The sequence below is a fragment of the Suncus etruscus genome, chromosome 2, assembly GCF_024139225.1.
Source record: "Suncus etruscus isolate mSunEtr1 chromosome 2, mSunEtr1.pri.cur, whole genome shotgun sequence".
Lineage (NCBI taxonomy): Eukaryota > Metazoa > Chordata > Mammalia > Eulipotyphla > Soricidae > Suncus > Suncus etruscus.
In genome coordinates, this window is record NC_064849.1 from 158,419,412 (window position 1) to 158,428,702 (window position 9,291).

Sequence of the window (9,291 nt, forward strand, 5' to 3'; positions counted from 1 at the left end):
TGCTCATCTAATTTATTTAAGATTTTCCTGTGAGCCAAGCAATGAATGGTCACTAATGCTACGGTTAAATAGTAAGTGTTTTTGATAGGTCAGAGGTTTACTGTTAACTTGTAATAGGAGTATTGGTTGGGATTATGGAAGTGCAGAAAAAATTCTTAAAGCAAAATTGACTTGTTTTGTAGACCAAATCTAGGATCACATACATGTATGGGTTTACACAGAAGTTCTTGCTTTAGACCTTGGAAGTTCTTGTTAACATCTGTGTTGACAGTTCTCAAACATCAAATCACCCAGAAGATCTATTTTTATGAAACCCATGGATTTTCATTTCAGTAAGTCTGATGTGGGGCCACTTAAAACTGCATTTTCAAACATGTTCCCAGTGCTAATGCCGCTGGTTTGATGGATGAATTTTGAGAACCACTGATTAAGAAAAAAAGTTTCCAACCTCTTGATAAATGTCTTATAAGTTTGAGCTTTCTAACACTGAACATAAAAGTATATGTGTATATTGTCACACGGAAGGTATTTCAAATTCAACAAATCTAGAATGGAAATCACTATCTTTGCATTGCAAGTAAGTTTTTCTCTTTCAGTTTCCTTAACTGGTTGGACATAATGTTTTAGGGATCCTGGCTCCCCATCTGTCCCATTCAAACAAAATACAATGTCATGTTTTTCTTTTAGTGCCTCTATCAACAAATATTTCCTGAGTAGTATTTTTTTTGGTAAATCTATGTTAGTTTAGTGCTGAAATATAATTTATTCTTAAATATAATTATGTTTATATATTAAATAGATTAAAACCAAGTATTCCAAAATATCAGCACTAGCCAACATTTTTCTCTATATAAGGGAGAACATCACCTTGACACAATTCTTAGCAAAGTCAAAGAAGAGGAAGTATTTGAAGGTTTGAGAGTGTCTTGCCCAAATGATTTTAGAAGGGTCTTCTAGAGACATCAATAGCTCAGCCAGCCTTTCACAAAGCCAATCTGAATTAGATTCCTGGTACCATAATGGCTCCCCAAGCACCACCAGGAGTGATCCATGAGTAAGGAGCCAGGAGTAAGCCCTGTGCACTGATCGGTGTGTCCCCAGTTCCCCAGCCAAAAAGATCAAATAGCAAATAGAAGTTTTTGACAGCTAATAATTTGTTGAGATTAAGCAATGATTATCACACGATTCTTTAGTTTGAGTTGTTATAGTGAGATGAGGGTCTTGAGAAGTAAATGGCAGTTTGATAAATAAACTACTTGCTTAGGTGACAAATTGTTGTCTCAGATGACTTGATTTGCAAGAATTACCTGATGCAAATAGAGCAACTATTTATTCATTTACAATATTACTGTTTTAGGGCAAGTACTTTTAGAAAGAAAAGACTGGCTCATATTGACACAGGTGGTCTTTGTTCTTACCAGGAAATGTTGATATAAGATATCGTAATTCTTAAAGATGCCCTGTCCCTAAATTTAAGAAATGTATTTGTTTTTGGTAAGCAGGTATATAAGAGTTTCAACAAAACTTCTTGCCAAAACTGGATTATTTATGAAAGAGAAAGTGAACAGAAAAGAAGGAATAGCTTATCTTTTGATGAAAACCTTCATAGTAAAAGTAGCACTAACTTAACTTAAATGGATAGGCATTCAATTTTGGTAGAGGAAACATCTACACAAAATTCTAGGCACTTTTTTTTCTTTGTGATCATAATAGAAAGTATACCATTGGCTTTTTCATATCCATGGTCCAAGCTTCAGTTCAAACCTTCCTTCTCTTTTAAAAACTAAAACAAATTTTCTAACTGATCTCCCTTTCACTAATAATGTACATGCAACCAGTAAAGTATTATCCTGTCTCTCAGGCAGTCACTGTATCCTCAGTCCAAAGGGAAGTACGATGTAGGAATCATCTGGGGAGGGAATGGAGAAGGATAACCATAGAAACACTCTGCCTTCTATGGTTATGTGACATCCAGGAGGGACTGCTTTGGATGTCAGGATTCACAAAAAGAATGACATTCCTCTACATGCCTCAGACTCTCAACTCTAGGATCTGAGGACAACAGTGATTCCTTTTCTGATAAGTGAATTGAGATGCCTTGAAATTTCAAAGAGGAGGGGAAGATTCACACAGGTTTCACTTAATCCATTAAAAAAATATACAATTGTATAGTGGTTGCATTAATCAGAAACATTGGAGAGCCCAGAAATTCCATTTTATATAAACCTCTACCAAGATCTTCAGTATGTGATGATTCCAAAATCAATGTCTTTCCTTAAACTCCCTTCACTAGGTCCTGTTCTCTCCTGGTTTCCTCTGAGCTACCACTTTTATTCTTTCTCCTCCCTTCTTGAATAGAAAATGTTTCATGGCAAATACTGGGATTTTGGTTTCTTACAACTTAGAAATATTTCCCCCCCCTTTTATTGGTTCACTTACATGTTTCCATTATTTTTTCAATTAATAATTTATTGAGGCAACATTGAATTATAAGTTGTGAAATATTCATATAGTTTTAGGGGTGCAGTGTTGCCACATGATTCACACTATACAAAGAGCCTATTAACCCTCTATTGCAGTCTTTTGGATTCAGCTTACTTAGGCCCAGTCTTTAATAACCTCAGTTCTGCTGTCAGTTAAAGGTTCATTTTTATTGCACATCTATCATTCTCTTGCTTTATTTTTCCATGCCCCACATGTGAGTGAGATCATCTAGTATTTGTTGTTCTTCTCCTAACTTCTTCCATTTAATGTAACCCTCCAGTTCAGATCACATTGTAGAAGAAAGCATGATTTCTTACTTTTCTATAACTGAGGAGTAGTCTTTTGTATCTCTATAGCACAACATTTTTGTTGTTACAATTGTTATATAGCAAATAATTTGAGACTTTATTTAAGCAATGTAGTTATAAAGTTGTTCACAGTACAGTTGGATTTTTTCACAATTACAAAGATATTCATGATGTGTTTCACATTTACTGTCACCAGTGTCCCCAGTTTCCCTCCCACCCTACTACCTGCCTGCCTCTGAGGCACATATTTTTCTTTTCTCTCTCTCTCTTCTCTTTACTTTACCTTTTAGATACTGTGTTTTGCAATATTGTTGATGAATAGGTATCATGCCTATCACTTTCTTTCTTTTCAGGACCCAGTTCTTGTCTAAAGTGATCATTTTCAGTTATCATTGCCATTGTCATAGTGGTCCCTTCTCTGTCCTAACTACACTCTTTCACTATTTGTGGCAAACTTTCTACCTTGGACTTGGTCCTTCTGGCCCTTGTACTATTGTCTCTGGATATTAATACCATATATCCTTTATCTTTATATACCACAAATGAGTGCAATTATTCTATGTATATTCCTCTCCCTCTGACTTTTTGCTCAGCAAAATACTCTCCATATGTGGATCAAATTTTATCCTACTAATATCTTTTTAAAATGTTTCTATTAATGCATCTTCATTATTTATAAAGATATTCACAGTTTAGCTTCAGGCATATAATATCCTAATACCAGTCCCAACATATACAACAACTTTTTTATCCATTCATCTGTAATTAGACAGTATGATTGTATTCACTCCTTGTCTGTTATAAATAAAAATTTAATATACATATACATATATTTTTTTAAATTAGTGTTTTGAGTTCTTGGGATAGACACTAGTAAGTGAAATTGCTGGATCACAAGCAAGATCATGCTTTTTAAAATTATTTGACAAATTTCCACGTTCTATTCTACAGGGACTAAACCAGCTTATATTACCACAAAAGTTTCTGCCAGCATTTGTTTCTAGCCTTTTAAAATAAGGCATTTTCCCTGGTGTGAGATGATGATGTCTCCTTTTCATTTTTATTTCTCTGATAATCAGTCATTGTGACAATTTTTTCCTTTGCCTCTTGGGCATCTGTATATCCTCTTTGTATGCATATCTATTCAGTTATTTTTCCTATCTTTTTATGAGATTTTTTGTTGTTGTTGGCGAGTTTTGTAAGTGTTTTATATTAGCCCTTTTTCAGAAGTATAGTGAGTAAATATTTTTCTTGGAAATTTTTATGGTCTAAGTTGCAAGCTAAGGTATGCTGGTTTTGAGTTGTGACTCAATCATCACTACTCTCTACCCACCTCAGCTTCTGGCTAAGAAAAAAAGAAAAATATCTAGTTCTGAGAAGTGAGGAAGGACACCATGTATAAGTTTCTGCTTTGCATATTAGTTTAATTTTATTACTTTTTCTTTAGTTTTCTTTTAAATGAATCAGGGGTCAATCATATCCTACAAGTATTAGTCTTCATCAAATGAAAACAAGTTTACATTTTGTCTTTTTAAATAAAAAACTCTCCCTTACTAATCTGAATAACATTATAAGTTCCTCTTGCACTAAATTAGCTCTTGACAATATGTCTAACCACTCCTTCTCAATTCTTGGCCTCTCATCCTTGAATTTAACTAGTGACAAGGGAATCCTATAGCATATTGTACCCTATCACCAAACTACTCAACATGTTCCTTCTTTCTTCATTGCATAGGAAAAGAGCACATTGTCTGAGAAGACAGCTTCCCCCAACTGCAGCCAATTGTTGCCACAAGCAAATAGTCAGTGGGACAAATTTACAAGTGAAATATTCCCATTTTATACCATGGAGAGCATAAATAAAAACAAAATAAGCAGAAAACACAAGACTGGAAAAAAGCACATCTTTAATCTCTAAGCAAAATAGACTCTGGGAAGATCTAGTAGCAAAAACTCCTTCATCACAAGGGAGAAGTCATGGGTTTTATGCCATCACATAAATCCACTCGATAGTGGCAGTTCTACCTTCTAGAATGATGTGTTATCTCTGTCACATCAGGACCAGGTGAGTGTGAGTATCACAACTAAACTGTGAACATCTCCAGTGAACATAACATGCAAAAACACAAACTACAATAGGACCACGACCAAGAATGTATATAATCTCCAGAAATTACAACAAAAGATAGGGGCAGGAGACTGTCAGATTGGTACAAACACTGTAATCCGGCTTGAAGAACTGGTCCCTATAACTTCCCTGTCCCCAGACACTTTTCACAAAAAGCAACCAAACAGGGCCAGAGTGATAGTACAGCAGATAGGACACTTGGTTCACTTGTAAGTGATCTAAGTTGAATCCTGCATCCCATACAGTATCCCAAGCACTGTCAGGAGTAATTCCTGAATTTAGAGCTAAAAATGACCCCTGAGTATTTCCAGGTGTGGTTTCAAAACAAATAAGCAGCGTATTAAACTATTTTCAGTTTTTAATAGCTTCACCTACTATCCTCTGGCAATGCTATTTCTGTTACTTGTATTTCTTCCACACATAGTTTCTAACTGTAAGGTTCCATTTATGTATCAGAGCACTTTGGAATTACAACCCATTTTTTGAAGCTTTTGACATTTATTCCCTAAAATAATTTCCTACGCTATGTTAACTTAGAGTTATATACAAGCATATATATGAATACATGTATGTACATATTTATTGTTGCTCTTATTTATTAGTTCTTATTTATTAGAACATATTTTGTTCCAGAGATGATAAAATATAGGTTATGTAGAAAAAATTATCTAACTTAAAGTCATAAAATTATGCTGCAAGGACTGAAAACAAATTCTGCTTACCTCTAAAGTTTCTACATTATATACTACCCTATTTTAGCTCCTGTTGTTTTCATATCTTTTATTTATATCAGTTCCCCAGCACTATATAATTATAATTTATTAAAAATAATAGCAGAACTTCATTTATTTTTTTTGTCATCAGTACCTGTAATAAAACAGGCATTTAATACATGGTTGTCAAGCTGAATTAACTTTTATCTTAAATGAATATCTTATCAATTTTGGTCAATATTTCTCTGTGCTCTTTTAATTGATTAATTTTTGGTATTTATCTAAATATAAATTTATTTTGTATCATTAAAAATGGGTTAAATGAGGCATTTTTCAAATTCATTAGCTTCATGAAAGCTAATGAACCAAGAAGCAGTATTGTCATCACTTCAATAGGATTAAACTTGACTCAATCAGAGCTAAGCATATTCTCTGAAGAATGTTAGCAATCATGTTCCCAAATACAAAATCTTGATTTAAGAAGTAAAAGAGAATTGAAATAAAAAAACCCTTAACTTTGTTCACTGAATTAAAGCCAATTTATTTGAGCTGCAGTTAACAGGTCTTCTCTATCTCCTGAAGTGCTTTTTTTTTTATAGACATGTCAAATTGTAACTATGTCTTTCTTGATAAATTTTCTTTGATGATTTATATTTTTAACATTTGGAAGATGACACAACTCCCTATGTCTAAGATAACTTTGAGTGATTTCTAGTAAAAAGGAAAAATATGTGTTCAATCATTTAACCCTCTCCCCAAATTTTCCACAAAATGAAAGTGCATAGCCTAAGAGAAAAGATAAATAGTTACCTGATGAAAATTCTCAGAGGAAAGAATCTCTGAACATAATCTTCAAGCACACAGGATTTAATACAGATTACCTTTTTTTCTGCCCCCCCCCCAACAACCCCAAAGGATCCTAAATATTCCCATCCATGAACTTGGCTAAAATACTCAGTACAGTAAGAAGTCATATCAAAATATCAGGAGGATATGTAGTATTTTCCCAGTATGTTATTCTTACTCAGGAGTCTAAGGAACATTTGATTTCAGTATCCTGTAGAGAGGATTCCTGCCTCAGAGATTTTCTTCCAGTAGAGAATTCGGCTTCAGAATTCCCTAAGAGACCTTCAGTTCTGAGACTGAACCACAACAAACTTCTACTAAGAACAAACAAATGAGTGAACAAACTTCTACTAAGAAATTTATCTTGAGATATTCTAAGAACAGTATTCCTTAAGTATGTTGAAAACATTTAAGCCTCAACATTTCAGTCAAAGAGGTAAGTAGTCCACTTCAAAAAGAAGGAAATGTGTTTCTTGGGATTGGGGTTATGTTTTATGTATGACTATTCTTCTAAACTTATCAAAATCAAAAGGCCTTCCATTTGTTCCTTTATTTTTAAGCTCTAAGGAAGGTAATAGTTTGCCAATCCTCACCCCCGACCTACTCATTATGTGTCTTCACTGTTAAAGAAGTGAAGACTGTTAGTTTCACTAGTAAAGAGTCTGTCTCAACCTTCTCACTTATGCTCTTGGCAACGTCTCCCATAGGAAAGTTATCTTATATATAATCAGCCATGCCCGAGGCACTGATTTCTGTTCTAAATTTTATAAACCAAGTATTAGCTGAACTACTTGTTCTTTAAGAATCAAATATATTTGGTTTCAACAAAATGTCTCACAATGAATAGAAGCTGCTGCTTAGAGCACCTCAATATGTTACCAGATCAGCAATATAGAGGCCTCTTGGGCTCCCCACAGTGTTGGGACTTGCTTTTTGCCTCCTTTTAGATCCGTGGTTTTCAACCTTTCTACGCCCTCAGACCTGCATCAGCCCATGGACTGATGGTTGGAGACCAGTATTTAGAGAGTGGTTCTTAAATTGTGCTCCTTAGAATAGCAGCATCAGCAAGAGAAGAATACATCTTAGAAATGTGACTGCTGAACATTCATCTAGACTACTGAGTCTGAGTCACTGAGGGGATAAAATCTAGCAATCTGTGCTTTCATAAACCCCAGTTGAATCACTAAACTCGCCCCCAAGTGATTCATAACATATATCTCAGTAAATTCACTAAACTCATTAAAATTTTAAGTCACCATTTCTGGAGCAGAAACATATGGTCCATAGATCTGCAGCATCAGATATACCAAAAGCTTAGTAATTTTTCAAACCCTGGATGAGTGCTATACTTACTGAGTCAGAATTTCAGAATTCTGTTTTGACAACCTCTCCAGATGAATCACATGCTCACTAAAGTTTGAAATGTACTAGAGAGCTAGCACTGTAGTATAGATGGTAGGGTGCTTACATGCAGCTGCTTTGCATGTAGCCAACTTGGGTTCAATGCATATGATCCCTTGAGTACTGTCAGGAGTGATCCTTGAGTGCAGAGCCAAGAGTAAGCACTGAGCACCGCTGGGCATGGCCCCAAAATAAAAGACAAAAGTTTAAAATGTGGTACTATGAAGCATTTTCCTTCTCACACCTGATATTCATCACCTAGTATTTTAACCTAGTAGCAATGAGTAGAGGCTCCAGTAAAGTAATTCTTTCACTTAATTCCCTTTTCTTTCCTTCCCATGGTGCACTGGTGCTGCCAACATGTTTGAGGTAATGGGTCAAATGCTCATTCGATCTGCCCTACCCTGACATAATTTCTTTGCATAAATAATATCCTCTCAGAGCCAATATATACATATACTCAAAGGACCAAGAATTTTTGTGTAGCTGAGAAGAGTTTGCCTACACAGAACACAAAGGGAAAAAACTATCTCTGAAATGGAAACTGAAGAGAGCATCATAGTACAACAAAAGCAGTGGAGACTTTTGGTGCTTGATGCCAACTGAACCAGAACACCCTGTTGTTAACTAAAGTATTAAAGAAATATTCAGAAAAAAACTATGATGTGTGAATGTGCTCAGTTTGAATAAACTTGTTAACTGCATTGTATTTTACTTTATAAGTGTGGTAATTTTTCACAGAAAGGTAATGTATAGTAATAATGAGATTTAAAATGTATTCACTGTGTCTCCAATTTTTTTCTAAAAAGGTACAAAATGAAAACAGTGAATAGATTTCTAATAATTTCTAATTTCTAAGGGTTTTCTTTTCTAATGCAGAGCATGTATAACAATAATTGGAGATATTCAAGGGTTGCTTTGAGAGTAGGTATCAGAGAATGGTGGAAAGAATGAAGAAGACAACCTACTCTGAACTTTGAATAAAGAGGAGGCCATAGAAAGTTTAGGGTTGAAACAGAATTAAAATTTTAATTCTCCCATGAATTTAATGATAAGGTTATTACAAGTCATTTCCTGGTAGTTAATTTCCACTACAATAGCATCATTGTCAGCTTCATAAATGACTAACAGGTATCACCTGTCTGTAATTAGGAACTAGAGTCAATGTGGAGAAAATCTGTCAAAATAAAGCATTATTTTTTCCAAAGCCTTTCACTATAAAAACATATAAATTTTGACACTCATTTGATTATTATATTTCAGTGCCAGCTTTAACTGTGATTGTATTTATCCAATAAATTCAAACATATTTTAGACTTAATTTTTAAATGTAAATTAGTATTATTAAAATGCTTAATATGTTATATGCATATGTAACACATGAAAAACTTTGTAACTCAAAAAGTTAGAA